Genomic DNA, 17,152 nt, shown 5'->3' with positions numbered 1-17,152 from the left:
AACTCGTTCAGAGAAATGCATATTCCAGCATGTTCGTAGTATGTCTAATAACACTGGCATCATGTAACCTCGTTAGCATGACTGAAGTGTAGAGTGTAGGTGGATGTTTCAGCTACCGGCGTGATGAGTGTATAAGACTCCCTGCATCGAACGTGCCGTGAATCTGGAATGATGCAAAAAATGTTCTTCCTGTTAAAACTAGCTTGCAAGCATACGGTACATCCAGTATATATCCTGTTTTCATGAAAAGTGTAAAGAGAAATCATCGTTGAAGATACTTAAGGTGTAGGAGCGGTACGTCGCCAACATTCTTTCGAACGTCGCCGCAAAGATCTCGATAAGGTGAGGAAATTCTTTCCGTTTGAATAGTAGGAATAATCCGTCACAGCCCATCGTGTTAAAGCTGCGTATCGCTATCCCTATTGCGTAGATAGCGCCATGCGAAAGCCTAACTACACCCGGCCCATTCGCAGCTACGATGATTTGCAATGATGTTTTCAGATGAACGCGAAACTGCTCGTTGTCATTTATGTATTGGGTTTGGTTTTGACCGAGTGCACGGCAATCTGGAGACCAATCCGTTACGGTGTGAGGAAATTCCGAAGATTCCGGAAATTCCGTTTCCGTTTCCGCAAATTTCGCATATTTGGGAGACGACGCTATTTCAGGGGAGATGAAGGTGAGATGCTTGCCCGTTTTCAATTCATGAGCACTTTTTCATACCATATGGGCTGTTCTGATATTTTTCTCAATTAAACATCTACTTCGGCCTAATGCCTGATGAATCAGTGTTCGATATTGGTATATCGGCTATTAGTATTTATAAGACGCCATTCCTTTCTCTTTTCCATTCGACATTCACCGAACACCACCATCGGGGTGGTGGAGACCAGTTAAACCTCCTACTCTTCGATCCGTTCTACTACCGGGATTCGAAAAGGATTGCATCACGTTGACGGCGGTGGATTGACCAGTTATTCCAACTTTCCTAGTAAAACTCCCTTAATCGTTATGCTTGTCAAGGTCGTGCGACTGGTGCCTGCTTTTCGTATATTTCGTGGTTTAGATTTTACATCGATCAACTTTATTATGTATAAAGCACCCGTTAACCTTAGGATAGGGTTACCATATTTCAGCAACCCAAATTCCGAACACTCTTTAGCGCCCACTAGTATATTTCAAAATGAGTTATGACGTAACACTAGCAAAGCTTTGCTCATAGACCAGAGATGGTCACGATCCGGTTCAGGAGTATGTGGCTGTGTGTTGTGTAACCTGGACCGAAAGCACATGTTTTCAGCCCCCTCTCGCCTAAATGGACAATGATTTTGAGCACACACTATTGGGTAATCTATGCAATTTGCCGGTGCGCACCACGGAGCTTTATAAAAAAAAAACATTCCGTGGTTTCCAACCTTTTATGGTCGCGACTCCATCTCCAATTTGAAAATGTTCCGTTTCCCAGATCAAAATTTGACGAGATGATTACTTAAAGAAGTCAGCACCGTTGCCCAGACTTACTCACGGGCCATTTTGGAAGCTGATTACGTTCAACATATTCGCAAACCCCAGAATAAAGGCAAACTAACCCCCCCCCCCGCGCTTGGAGTTACTATCTTTGAATAAAGCATTTAAACGGCCTTAACGATCTCTAGGAATATACCGTTCTCCTATAATTGCGATCACAGTTAGACTTTTTTCAGTAAATGGAGGTTATATTTATTGTTATTGTTATTTTTGTTTTTATGCTGATTTACGAAAAAGTTATGAGCCCACGTCAAGTCTTCAAAATCCCGGACATTTGGCATATTTTAGAAATTCCTCCCGGACGCTACTCTGAACAGTGAAATTCCGGACGTATGGCAACCCCACCTTAGGACAACCGTTGTTTTGTAATCTGCTATTGAATATTTGTTGTCTAGCTTCCCCAGCATCATCATGCCAATGCTCAACTCCATAGGTAGGGGAGATGTGGTACCGATGGATAACTGGGACCGAAAATACTTGAAAAATTCTCCATGATGATTCCATGATTACACTCCGTGAATTTGTCTACTATTACATGCTGACAGAATCTTTCGTCACATGCAAAAAAATTCGACTTGCGTAAGTCATGGGGTTTGTGACAAATGATTCACGTTTTAGGGGGTGTAAAGTAAATTTGGATCGACATTTGCATTTTTCTATATCACCTTTCCGACTAACAAACCCGCCATAAATTTTGATGTGAAGCATAGGGCTTGTATCGGGGTATATAATGGCACATATTTTTTTAATCAATACCATCGTCGAGTGGACTATTTTCAAGTCAATTACAACATTTATGGGGTGGGGGACCTATGGTACCATAGCCAAATCAAGCAAAATAGATGGACCAACTAATCACTTAACAACAGAAACTCGCCTACATATGTATGGCTGTAAATCATAGTTACATGTGGCGTTTTATCGCTATTACGAGGTATTTGAAAATCAAAATGTCGATTTTCCGGTAATATGTATGTGGCATTAATTTTGTAAGTTTAGGCGTAAATCAAATTATGATTTTAGGCCAACATTTGAGTTGATATATTCTATTTTATTCTTGAAGGTCGCGACGAAACATTCTTCATTGGCTTGCTGTAGCTTAGCTTATAGTACCCAACAAAACGAGTTAACAAATATGAGTTTTTGAGCGTATGTCTCATAGGTCCCATAGTCGTGTGCCTTTGTACCCACCGGGTGGGGACCGATGACACGTTCGAGTAACAAATTTTAAACGTTCATGAATACTTTCTTAAAAGGCGGATATTCATGTAAATTTCTGCGATAGGTAGAGCTTGTATCGAAGCGTTGAGACAGCATAAGATCTGCTATTCTCAGCTAAAGATTTGAGGGCCAGAGATCATTTTGCAAGTTTTGATCCATCGGTACCACATCTCCCCTATCCCCACCGGTCAAAATGAAGTAATGTTTTTTGCAGAAATGGACGTGCCAGACGAGGACGGATCCAAAATATTTCAAGACGTCTTCAAAGAAGACATGGAATAATGAAGGACCTCGTTTTCATTTGAAGGTGGCATATACGCACCCGCGCAAAAATTATTTCACTAGACGAGGAATCAAATTAAGAACACAACAACAGCGCTTTTACTGTTTGTATTTACAGGCTGAACTGGAACTATACGACCCTTACTTGCAAACTTGAATGTCCGTCGTACATGTGTATTCAATATTTCTCCTGAAATAAAAAAAAAATACAGTAACAAATGATCATGTGTTATATCCTTAGTTGACCACAATCAGGCGATACTGTAGAACAGAGGTCTCAAAATCAAATGCGCTCGCGGGCCAATTTCCTAGTTTTTGATGACGCCGTGGGCCGCAGCATCAATACTAGGGATATTCAATGAATAATTTCCAAGTATAGGCCTTATTTGACTGGACCTTGCAGACAGGCGGTCCATACACATCGTGGAAATGCAATTTACTATTGTACTATTCACGCTTGACACCGAAAAAATCACATTTTAAAATAAAATTGTTTTTGTGTCGGGCATGATTGTTAATGAATTAGTCATAGACATCATGCGAGAGGATGTATCATGATGATATCGTAAAACTGCCGGGTTATAATATTGCAGCTAGCGGGTCTTTGACGTGCCACAATTCTCTGTAGAATATTTCAAAATCTACTGATGACTGATCTGATCCATCAGGTTTATTGATATTTCCAACGTGTCAAAACATCACAAGACTGCGATACAATGAAAAGATAGGAAGGTGTCGAAACAACTTGGAGTAGCCATTAAGATCAGACACCCACAATATCAGAGCATTTGAGCGATGCAGCCTAATCCTAGTTTGATATAGTCGTGAAGAGTATGGGCTATTGTTACTGTCATCGCCAAAGTCAAATTAAATCAGCGTTAGATTTTGACTTCGATTATTACTGGAACATATCAATAACAACCTCAATATAATCAATATATAGCCATATATGGGTTATAGTATTAGCTATATAGTAATAGCATTGCTTGTTATCCTTTTTAACCCTTGTGCTTCCAATAAGATTTCTCGTAGCCCCAGACCATTTTCAACACAATTTATGATGGTAGCTATGTAAAAATCAGGAAGCCCATTCACATAAAATCGTGCGTAGCGCGAAGGCTATTTTCCAGTTGAATAAATTGGCCAAGAAAATAGTCCACAGCATATAGGCCTAATTTCACAACGCATCAATGCTATTACTATTTCCCATGACCGTTTCATGGATTGTTGCGTCAGTAGGATTACCAAGTCACTGTTCCGAGTCGCAAGTGCTTCTCTGATTTTAACGTTTGACCCGACTCAACTCGAGTCCTTTTTATTTAATCACATCCGTCAGTCCGAAATCGAGTCGTTTTACGAAAAGGTCGCACCAAACCAAATCACAATTTTCAGTCACCAATCATCAACGGGTCATGTTATATAATCATGAACTAAAAATGTAACGTAGTAGCTGATCTTCTGCCGCATGGTAGCTTTTAAAAGTGATGTGATGGTGAAGTTTGTTGAGATTTCAGTGCTTGTTACAGTAGTTTTAGCGTGAATTTTGAGTTCTAAAAAAGATATATAGCACTTGAATAAATTGTTGAATACCTGAAATTCCCAAATGCCGTCGCGGGCCGCACAAAATGTTCTCGCGGGCCACGTGTTTGAGACCTCTGCTGTAGAACATGTTTACTTCAAGATAAATAAGGAATCGAGATAATTTCCCAGATCAGGGGGTTGAGGATCTAACCCAGTGGTTCTTAACCTGGGGGTAATTACCCCAAAGGGGTAATTTACCAATTTCTGGGGGGTAATTCAAATTTTTATACTTATAACGCTGCACTGAAGTATTTTCAAACGTAAATATGAATGTAGGCTAAGATATGTTTTTGCGAGCTTGTAGGCCTATATATTTCGTTTCACTTAATACACCATGCTTGCTGTGATATCATAGTAACCATTAGTGATTATGAATAACAGGGCCGAATGTAGTTCAGTGTAGTGCTAGGTAATTCTAATTTATTTCGCAGTAGTGCGGATCATATATTGTTGCGCATGCCGACAAATTGAAAGACAACAAGGGGCGTCTAAGTTTAGCTTTACACCTATAATGCAGTAACAATATCGTAGAAATATAGTTGCTATAGTATTGAAAAGTGTAGTGGTGGTCTAGTCTAGTCTGTAAAATTAAGTTTGAAATCATCAACATGCCTTTGAAGAAACGAGAGGAAGATTTTGGAACCTTCTTGTTCTCCTTCAAAAATGAATAACCAATCTTCGTCATAATGGCATTGAACCTTCTGATTGAATTTCCTTCAACTTATTGCTGTAAACGAGGGTTTTCTATCAAAACTGAATGATTTTGCGATTGACAATTACATGAGGGATGCTGTCGATTACTATCATACCCTTTGTTTATATTTGACCACTGGATAACACGAAAACAGCATCAGCCTTCGCATGGACTTGATATTTTTAACAGTGTAACTTTCAGTGTACATTAAGACGTCATCTTTGTGCTGTTCTTCGATTAATTGAGTGCAAGCTGTAATTTGTGATTTTTTGAAAATGGGTAATTGCATCCCGTCATTTTCTTCTTGGGTTTTTTCTTCTATGAAAAAGGTTAAGAACCACTGATCTAACCAATGATTGACTGTGCCAGTAAATTCGTGATGTGACATCGTCGACTCGAGAAGCGATCCTATATATGTTATGTTCTTGATCTTGTTTGAACAATAACTCATACGACGAGATTGCAATATGAAATCTGTATATTATCAGCAAAATAACTAAAAGGCAGCGACACGATCCTGAGTACATTTAAATGAAAGACCAGTAGACAACAGAACACAGGGTATAAATACGAAGCACGACACACGAGAAAATAATGATTGGCGGTAGTTACTAATCCTAGACAAATAAGAGACAGACGATACCAACGTAAAATGCACGAACATAACAGTCCTCCCCTGTAAGTTGAAAGTACAAAGTAATTTACGTTGGCCGATAGAAATCAGTTTGTGTCCCAATTCTAAGCGGATAACGTCTGCCCGAGGTTCGAGCAGGACTAGCTGCAGGACGTTGTGCCCTATCTCTGACCAATGGTTGCTCAGCTTGGGACTGTTGAGGCTGAGCAACGTCTTGTGTGACTGTATCATTACCAGTGGAAATCAAGCGTGGTTGGAGTTGGTTTTTATGCCTTCTCCAATACCTATTATCTGTTTTTATAATGTACACAACACGTCCCAGTATTTCCGTCACAACGCCAGCAGCCCACTTTGACCCGCGTCGGTAACTGCGTGCGCATACCAATCTCGAGGAACAAATCTCGAAATGAGTGACTGATCGTCCACGCGTAACGGGTTTCGATTTGTCGAAGGGCGAGCACAGACTTAACAAATTGCGCAGCTGCCGACCAGGTAACATATCAGCAGGCGTTTTCCAGTCTATGCCTGGGTGCGGTGCACATCGGTACGTAGCGAGAAGTGCTTGGAGCGCGAAGTTGAAATCTTTCCCCCCCAATTTGGTAGGTGATCTGTAATGAGGTCATTGGCGTAGCCAGGAGGGGACCCAAGGTGGAGTATTTTTTAGCAGATTTATTCAATTTGAGGAAATGCCGCACTCCGTGATGAAATGTCAACTTGGAATCGTGTGTGCCTCACGAAAGAGGTACTTCTTCTTGTTCAGTCTGGTACATTTGTGCGACTCCCACACCCGGGAGGTCACGAAATAACAAAATGCAACTGATGAAATAATTACAACGCCCGCCCACCGTAGATATAGCCTATTTCAATTTTGGGTTAAATCATTAAAGTGCCCGAAACTTTCGAAGACACTAATTCCCTTAGCTCTACCGGCAAATCTGATCACGTGGGCAATTACATGATATGCAATTACTAATATTACTGACAAAAGTCAGTCAGGAATAAGAACATTTTTTCTCGCTTCGTGCCCCTATATCAGACGTACGCGATAGCGGCCCTTTGGTCTACCATAACATTTTGTCTGTGGGTCTATAACTGATGTTTGATTTGTGTTTTTGTGTAACCGCCTTACTTATCACCGTGTTCTTGTGAAACCGCTTGATATGATCTGAGTGTGTCCACTTTATTCCGCGACTTCGTCATTATGCATGTACAATGTTGTTGACCGTGGTGCAAAAGGCCGTCAGGCGATAAGCACTAAATCTTTTTGCCTAATAAACAACAGCAATGACAACAATAACCTTATAAGTTGTGTTAGTCACCCAATAACGGCCCAAGAACATAGCTTTTTACTATCTTTTTTCAAATCTCTAAAACGGAGCGTCTTTTATATCATCAAATTTTTGCCTCCCCGAATTTTTTTTCTGGCAACGTCCTGAGTGAGGTCACTAGAATAGTACAATGTGAGTCCGTTAAATACAATGATATGTAAACCCCACGTTTCCTTAGCACGGGCAATATAGTAGATATAGACATAAAACGATTCGAGGGATAACGCAATGGTAGGTAACTTAATCATCAAATATTGTCGCGATGAAATATGTGGGCTGATTCTTTAATCGTGTGAAACACGACAATTTTTTTTCATTTTACTTAAATGGATGTCGCAAAAAAGATTCGTGTAGCAAGATGGTGTATGTATATTTAGCATTGTTGGAAGACCGCTCAACTAAACTGTATGTATTGCTAGGCCCATCGCTAGCAAATTTTTACTTGCTTGAAGTTATGTCACGACAGATATATTAAGAAATCAATTGAGATCCAGTAGACAGCTTGTACCCACTTCAAACGTATTAGAATCGCCCACTGATGCCACACAGCACTTATAACTGATTCAGTGAAGCGCACACCATTTTAAAGATGCATTGCAATGTCACCGCAGAAGTTGTATATTTTAGGGCGCATGCTACATATCCCTAGCCGTGGCAAGGCAGACCTATTTCAGATAAAACTTTCACAATAGCTGATAGTTCACGTTGCTAGTCCTCTACTCCGTTCTATGTCGTCGCAATCTGAGATGTTTCCATGAGATGAAATAAATAAACAAAGAAATCATTTCCATCTAAAATAAAGTATTTTATCGACATTTGGTTACTTGAAAATATATACTGAAATCATTTTGTATGCGCTGGATTTTTGACTAGCCCTCTCATGTGCATCACGATTCATCCAAGTGTGATTCTATGGTTTCGACAATCAGTGGTTCTAAACCGGGCGTCCGCGATGCATTTTTAAGGGATCCGTGAAATGTATTTGCAAAATGATCGATAACCTAATTTGTAATTTTCTAAGCTCGAGAAATCAGAAGGCAGTTTCGTTTCATAACTGTCATAACTTCAGGAATCACGTCATTAGAGAATGGCCGTCTGAGATGAAACATCCTATTCTGTGCAAACTCATTTTAATCGCCATGATGAGTAGGCCTACGTTACAAACCTATTGCTGTTTAGAGCCGTTTTGTAGGGGTTTGTGGAAAAGATAAAAATTTGGAATAAAAAGGTTAATCAAGGTAGCTTCTCAGTGTTTGTAATACATTTGCGATTTGAAGTTGCCCGTCGCAGCAAATTAGTGAACAGTCGTTTGAAATAATAATTCCTGAAGATCTTGCTAATCTGTATCACAGAGAGAGAGAGAGAGAGATGATGTTCTTTCTCGCCTGCACCATCGAGATGCTTTGGCGACGTAGTTGCGATACGGCCCCATGAGGTCATCTAGTCTGCGCCCCCGTTTTTTTTCTCCTCCATGCTATCCGTGATTGCTGAGCGCCTAGCAGGATAGCTGCGGATACCATTTTTCGAGTCTTTGGTATGACCCGGCCGGGGATCGAACCCACGACCTCCCGCTCGAGAAGCCGGACGCATAACCATTACACTATCTCGCAGAGATTGAAACCTCGCCACGGAATCCGTATTCTCATGCGATAGTCACAACTACTTTCCCGGAAGAACTTCAAGACAAGCTGCTGGATGGAAATTAGTAGGATGGACGGGATATGTTCATTGAAAAATATGTTAATTAATTTTGATGTAAAATATGTTGGTAACTTGCGGTCATAGCCAAATGCGTCGTCGGAAGGGTTACGCATTATATTTTCATATATGCCTCCACCTACCTTTGTGGAAAAGAATTTTTCGACTCTCGTTATATCAAATCAAAGGCGCGGATTTTCAAGACACGACCACGTATTTCAAGAAATGCAGCTGCACAATTCGCTCTGAAATCATGAAAGTCTCCACAATTTCCACATATGCTATGATGTTATTCTCATGAAAAGTCAAATCCTTGCTGTTCATCATTAGCCTGTACAGTTGATATTTACACAAACATGATATGTCGGTTGCACCATAATTGAGCTAAATTCGAAGTAAAATTACTGAAAATGGACACTGGACAGTGTATAAGCATTGACTAATATAGTCCACATAGTTCAAAATATAGTAACTCCCTTGATTTTCAAGTTTGTGGTAATCTTTTCGTTCTGCACATAGATCCCTGCTCATTTAAATGGAGGGGGACCTCTATCAGAGTGAAACATGAATAAGTCGGCGCTTGCGGCAGATCGCGTGTTGTGAATATGAGCATCATTACAGTACTGAAGATAGCTCTGCAGAGAGGAGGTGACTTGCGGCTGATTAATCTTATACACTACCTTGGCTAGTTCAAAGATATGAATGGTGATAGTAGCATTGGAGATATAGAACCGACTGGAAAAACAATGGAAACATTGAATTCGAGAAAATGTAGTATGAGCCTACGGACGATTTGCACGCAATACAGTCTACGGATACGATATGGAGTGGCTGGAACCCTATAAATCGTCGTTGGTTAGACATTTATGGCAAGTAGATATAGATCAGTGGTCGGGAACCTATGGCTCGCGAGCCAAATATGGCTCTTTTGGGTATAAAGTATGGCTCTTTGACATATTTTAAAAATTTTGTAATTTATTTTATTGATATTGCAGCAACTTTTTAGTAATTTTTTCATGCCAGCCAGAATAAATATTCTCGTGGTAGCATAACCATGTATTTGAGAGGTCAAAACAGTGGCGTATCCAGGTTTAAGGGCTCGGACCCCTTTACAAAATCCTCAAATTTAGGTTGCTGTAGCGCAAACGATAAACCCGGCATCGCGCGCCGCGTAATCTTGAATTGCACCATATGTAGAGTGATGAAAGAGAATAGCAGACATGGAGACGCCAACATGACAATGTAGTTTTTAAATGCACACTGCCTTCCTGATCTACGCCGAGAAATGAACTGCTGCCTTGGAAGTGACATTCCAATCAGTAATTCAAATTACAAACAACGCTTAGCTATCCACGTTCTTGATTGTTGATCAGCTTTCTAGTACTGCGGGTAAAATGTGGGCATGTAGTACAATGTCTAGGTTACCGCCATTGAATACCTTGAGAATTGAGAAATCGATCAATACTTAGATTTTCGGAATCAGTGCTATAGGTATGTTAGATAAATATCAGTTATTATCTGAGCTATTTACGATGAATTGCGCTCTCACAGGATGATTAGTAGCCTACGAGTTTTTACAGAGAAGATATGGCGCTCACAACGAAACCCATGTCATGAGTTCGAATTAGTACCACCATGACGTCACGAATTTGACATCGATGGCTCTTTGGGAGTTTAAATGGAAAATATATGGCCAACATGGCTCTTCAGACGAAAAAGGTTCCCGGCCACTGATATAGATCATTGGTGCGGAATGGATGTTCTGATGGCTGCCGTATAATTGCTGCATAACAATGTAGTCCTGGTTAAAGATATTTTAGTCTGTTTATTACAGTGGTCGAAAGCCTTTTTCGCTGAAGAAGACATATTTACCCTATATTTTGAAATATCAATGTCAAAATACTGTGATGTGACAATTAAGTATTTCTGACGTCATGGCTAAAAAAAACATGTTTCAAACGAGGGTCACGTTTTGAACATGTTTGTTTTGAATTGATTTTGTTTCTAATTCAACCCTAACTATCTGCATGCTATATTTCGTTCTAAGGGATATCTAAAAGGACTGTATATTCGAGAATCGAACTATTCTACATTTATATTATAGCGCCCTTGTTATTGACATCTCCATAGTTGATTCTTACCGCAGACAGTAGTTCAGTTATGCAGCGTATCATGCAAATGATTGATGCTAAAATTCAATACCTAGCTCGTGAAGGTTATAGTTATCTATAGTTTGAGATCCCTGAAGTTTTCAGAGCGGTAGTAGTACTGTATTTGTTATGTAGTTAGATGTGTGTTGTTGTAGATTTTTGTTCTCAGGGAAGATTTGCAGTTCTCGAAGGCTGGCAATATTATTCCTACTTTTCATTAAAAATCACTTGTAAGTGAGGGCGGGCTAATATAGACGATTCTTAGTAATGCAATATCGGTTATGTAAATAATAGGTACTGGTTATTATCTAAGTTTCCAACCTTTTCGTCTCGTGGACCCCTTGCCCGATATTTGAGCTCAAATTTCTTCCTATGAAAAAGTTGATTTTCCCTAAAAAAAGTGCTTTTTAACGCTCAACCATTTGATGACCGAGAAATACATGGCCAAACATATTCAGATATTCCCAAACTATTTTGAATGTGGACTGCAATACACTTTGGTAAAGCACCGCTAAATTTGACCTGTCTTTGCCGGTCGGGTAGCTACTGACGAAAACTAAATCACCGAGTTCGCTTGCTATGGCCTTGAGTTGAGTCGATGAATTTGTTATGTTTTTCACGTTAGCTCATAAGTTGGATTAAAAAGGTAAACATTTTCACCTGCGGCCTTGTGCTGAATTCGGCATGACTTTTTCCCACTCAGTAGCAATTTTGTCGAGAGGATGTCACGGGCCCCAACGAAATCGTCTCACTTTAACCGGGGGTGTGATATCTACGGAAGTCGTTTAAACATACACATAGCTAAAATCCGCCAAATAAACATACAATTGTGAAGAACTAGTTTCATGCTTAACTTTTCTAACCATAAAAATCTAAAAACCTTGTGAACCCAGTACATCTTCCGATATAACCCTAAAGCCAGATTCCCCCTAAAAATTCAAAAATTCCCCCTGATGGGGGAACTCCCCCGGTTGGGAACCAGCGTTTGTGTCATATACCCGTGTGAACTACCCGCAAAATGCTTTGAAAAACAGATATCGGCAGTATGCGGCGACCGAAAAAGCTAATTTCAGATAGCAAAGATCCTAATTTACACCAATGTTTTGTTATATACCCCAAGGGTGCGCCACGTAACGCCCGAGGGCCAAATGTAGCAAGCAGGGAAAAATTGTTGACCTTCGACAATTTTGAATGGTGTGCACCGGTGCACCGTACAAAAAGTTTTGTTATCTACCTTGCAACGTTTGAGCTAAGGCAGGGGTTCTCAAAGGGTGGGCCACAGAGCATTTTGAGGAGGGCCACGAGGCTATTTAGAAAATTTTAGAATTAATGCAAGTTTAGTTTTATTAGTTATGTTAAACGCTAAAAATATATTCATAAACTTTCCATCCGACTTTGATGAGACGTAGTGACACTCACGGAGTCAGCATGTACCAGTCGAAAACGGGAGAGACAAACGGCGGCTTTTTCCACTGGCTATGACAACCTATGGCTAACAGCAACTAAAATAATTTCGAGTATATGATAACTGGACGGTAATGCCGAAGTAACCAAGTATTCTGGCTGGGTCATATGTCGTATGCCGTCAAAAAGGGGGTGCAATAAACTCGGAATGAAGTGTAATTGATGTATAGATTTACTGTACTTCGGCAAATCGTATTATTGTAGGACAAAAATAGTCATATTTGAAAATTATTAGCAACTTCTGGTGAAGGTATACTGCACCACCGCAACGAATCGTAATGGATGAGGATTTAGCGGAGCGCATTAATCTTTGAAGTCGGTTTAAAATGTCCGGCCTGGAAATCATTGAACATAATGTAAGAGTCACATAAATTGATTGTATCGTTGGATTGAATATTCTGACATTGCAACTTCAGTTGGTTTGGTACAAGACATACTATGTGCATTGTACAGCATGCATATTAAAAAACTCTTTCTCCACTTCTCTGTAGTACTAGCACCCCGTTCATTAATGAATTGTTTGAAGCTGGTCCAGAATGATTATATTATTCCCCACAATAGTGGAACTAAAACCCGAATCACAAAGTGGATGCGGGAATTTGATCATTGTGTTTCGCGACGCGAATGGAGCAGCGGACGATCATGATATACACAGGAGTTTTAGCCTATGATCTACGAGGGCAGTAACTGCCGCACCCAAACTCCTAATTGGGGGAGCTCAAAGGGGCCCAAGATTATTTCGTTGGTCGTTTGTTGGAGGATATTTATTCAACTCGAAAATTTTCGTCGCGCTTTACGCGATTTCATGTCCCTAGAGGTGTAGATTTAAATATCATCAGTAAATTAAGAGAAAATGCTCATATTTTAGATAAATAGCCATATCGTCGCAGTCGGCTACCACGCATTGAACAGGATGAAGACTCTAAGATAAGAGGTGGGCCACAGCACATTTTCAAACCTGAAAATGGGCCACGACCAAGAAAGGGCTGAGAACCCCTGAGCTAAGGTAAATAAGAGAACGGACTATACATAGTTCTGAAACATGTATGTTCTGACTTTCCACTTGGTTATTTCGACGAAATGTACAGGATTGCCAAAACTTTAGCTCTATATTCACCGAAATATCCTTCCGCATTGAATTCGTGACATCCACTATTCTCCATAGAAATGACTACACATACTTAGCTATCCCACATTTGCAATTTGCCATGTTTTTTTTGCTCTGAAAGAAATCTGCCACGAAAGCGACATTCTTGCATGTTACAGTTTTTAGATGATGAGAGGTCAGTATTTTGCATTCATTCTGTGGAAATAATGACGTGCAGCATATGAACGATTTGTTCATTCTATAACCACGAGAAAACGAATAAGAAGAGCTGTTTGAACCGGCGAAAATCCGTTCGTGGGCTTCCATTCCTATTGTCAAAGTGAATTCACAAATACCAAAATTCGGAAATATCAAGGGCTGTCTGTAATATTACATCGCGCTGGATCTTATAAATCCATGACGAAGACTGAATGATAATATAAAAGTAAATTATAGCTGAAATCGGTGGAATTTGACATGGCGTATGAGGTAAGCCTGGAACAAGGGCTAATGTTGCGTTAATAAGTTATATTGAATATTACTCCAAAGAATATGATAATAATGTCTGCAAATATTTTTTTCATTTTATCGTCGATTTGGAATTTCCGAAACTGTCATATTGTCTTCTACGTTGAGAAAATGCTGCTAAAGATTTGGATTCGATGACTCGCTGTACATCAAAACATCATATGTTTCGGGCGGTACTTGATGTCGTGACCTCCCCCCACAACGCAAAGACAATGAAGTGATCGCCTTGCTTCTCAACAGTAAATATTACTAAGTATCCGGAGGAAGTAATACTAGAGCTACTATGTTCTACAACGCCATATGCTATTTGCAGGAACTCGGTCACGTGATTGGCGGCGCGTAGAAACTATCCACTATGGCTTATCGGGAAAGAGACTAGAGCCTGCTAGCCAGTCGATAGTTGCTATGAGCAGCCAATCACGTGACGAATTTTTGTGAATAGCCCACTTTGGAACCTTTCGTATAAAATGAAACGTTGCGTTAATCCCAGTTAAAGATGCAAATAGCAAAATCAAATGAACATCCCCATCATAATGAACGAATGGGATAGGTCTCATAATCTTAAAGAGATCATATTTTCAGTTAGTCATATACATCATGTACGTAAAGGGTTCTCTCTCTGGGGAAAGCGGGTAACTTCATTATTTTGGCTCTGTGACAATTTTTTACAACGATGTTGCACCGTTTTTGGTGACTATAGCTGAGGTCGACTCCAAAATTATGGTGTACTTCTCGTCATCTCATCCGTGTAAGCGGTTCTTAATATAGAGCCTAGAAGTAGGCCTAGGTCGTGCTACAAGTTGGCAGCTACGGAAACAACAAAAAAGAAATATCGGCCTGGTATTAATGACCATTGTCGTCGAGAAACACCATGCATACCATAGACAGACAAACCGTGTAGTAACTAATGTGACGATGACAACAAGGAAGGTTTGGTAACTTCATATGATTTTAATTGTTACGGCAGAATTTTCTACATTGCCTTTATTATTAATCTAGATTACGTGAGGTAAGTAGTCTGCGTAATCGCGGCATATCAATTAACAGGCTTGAATGAAAACTAATTTTCGGTTTAGTTTATACAGTAATAGTTGACGAAGAATTATTTAAAAGTAGCTTTTATGTTTTAAATGCCAAGTAACTTTTCGCGGGCCGCTCAGAATAGCTCCGCTTCCTGCCAACATGCGATACATCCAGTATATCCTGTTTCCAAGAATAGTGTAAACAACTTCTATCACCGTTGAAGGTATTTAAGACATATACGTATAATGTCGCCAACATTTCATCGAACATCGTCGCAACGATCTTGACAAGGTGTGGAAAGTATTTCTTTCTGAATACTCGGGATTTTACGCTATAGCCCGAGTTGATCTCTGTTGATTATCGCTGCCCATATTACGTATATAGCATGTAATAAAAGCAACGATGATATGCATTCATGTTTTCAGATGAACGCCAAACTGCTAGCTATCCTTCTTATCCTGGGTTTGGTTTTGACTGAGTGTTCGGCAAAACGGATCTGGAAACGATACGGTGGATGGGGCCGGCGAATCCGTTTCCGTGGTCGCAGATTCCGCAAATTCCGCCGATTCCGCAGACACTATTATATCGGAGATGAAGGTGAGATGCAAGTCGCTTCAAATGCATGGATATTCATTCGTAGCATAACTTATTGTACTGTTCTACTATAATGTTATCCGCTCAAGGTAGCTACGTCACTTACAATGCGATTCACAAGACACAGAACAACGTAATGAACAGATAGGATTACGTCTAAGCTATCAAGTATACGGCCATCATTTTATGACGTCTTTCCTTTCTTATTTCCAATTTTCCCCAACTCCATCTTTATTCGGGCTTTTGCGGCGAAGAAGCCGTACAAACAGCAATTAGGAGTGGGGGAGACTAGATAAACGTCAAAGACTTAGACAAGTGCTACTGCTGAGACTCGAGACATGATTTATCGCGTTGATGCGGTTGATTTGCCAGCTACTCTAACCTCCCCAGTCCAATACCCTTAACGCTTGTCAAGTTCGTCCTAGTGAAGCCTGAATATTCGTACGATTCGTGATTTAGATTTACGTCTATCAAATTCATTATGTAGATATTTCGGAATTGTTACTCCATTTCCACATAGGTACCTCCTCTGAACCTCACACAGTAATTTAACAGACCAACGGTGAAAATTAATTCTTTCAGAAATGAACCAGATAAACGAGGACGGATCGGAAATATTCCGAGACATCTTTACGGAAGACCTGGAATAAAAAAGGACCCCGCTTTTCATCAAAAAGGTATTGTTTAATCACCCTACCAGAATATTTCAGTAGACGAGAAATCAAATTTGGAATGCAACATCAATGCTTTTAATCACCCTTTACTGTTCGTCTTTACAGGTTGAACTGGAACTACACGACCCTTACTTCCTAAACTTGAATATCCATTGTGCATGTCTATTCAATGGTATTTCTGAAATAAAATACTGCAACAATTGGACGTTATTATATTCGTTGCTAGTTATAATGTGGAGATGCTGTCGATTACTTTTACATCTTGAGAAATTGGGGGTCGAGATCACTTCTAAGATTCGAGCTCCGATTCGCAAACTGTGTGCCGCCATATTCTCAGGTGGGCCGCGAATATTTTGGAAAAAAACCGTGTAAATATTTCAAATAAGGAATGTAGTCAGGCGTATGCGACTTTAAAGCGTTCTAGCTCAGCGTTTCTCAAACTTTTTCAGATACACCCTCTTGATTATTGCACCCTCACATGAAAAAGAATTATACGTAGCGACCACAATGTTTGCAAACTCAAAGCATAGTTTGCTGGCATGGAAGGTTATGACTGGGGCGATATTTTGACTTAAAAAACGAAAGATTGTGACTTAAAAAATCAAAATATTGACTTTTTTACGCAAAAAAAGCTTAATTTTGACAAGATATTAACCTCACGTATGCA

General features: G+C 40.0%; 3 long non-coding RNA genes across 3 annotated transcripts in view; 2 read left to right on the top strand and 1 right to left on the bottom strand.

Annotated features, from left to right (window-relative positions):
* LOC145451672 (uncharacterized) overlaps positions 1-17,152 on the bottom strand; it is a 324,257-nt gene that overhangs the window by 192,397 nt on the left and 114,708 nt on the right. The window lies entirely within an intron of this gene.
* LOC145452646 (uncharacterized) lies at positions 183-3,249 on the top strand. Its single transcript, XR_013919461.1, has 4 exons — positions 183-342; positions 502-679; positions 2,963-3,055; positions 3,149-3,249. It is a non-coding gene; the product is annotated as an uncharacterized LOC145452646 (long non-coding RNA).
* LOC145451673 (uncharacterized) lies at positions 15,397-16,690 on the top strand. Its single transcript, XR_013918985.1, has 4 exons — positions 15,397-15,508; positions 15,643-15,814; positions 16,394-16,488; positions 16,591-16,690. It is a non-coding gene; the product is annotated as an uncharacterized LOC145451673 (long non-coding RNA).

The sequence above is a fragment of the Botryllus schlosseri genome, chromosome 12 (genome assembly GCF_051294905.1).
Source record: "Botryllus schlosseri isolate E-star chromosome 12, Bs_hap1, whole genome shotgun sequence".
In the NCBI taxonomy this organism is placed as follows: Eukaryota; Metazoa; Chordata; class Ascidiacea; order Stolidobranchia; family Styelidae; genus Botryllus; species Botryllus schlosseri.
Note: the sequence above shows the minus strand (reverse complement) of the source record. Positions and strands in the feature narration are given on the sequence as shown.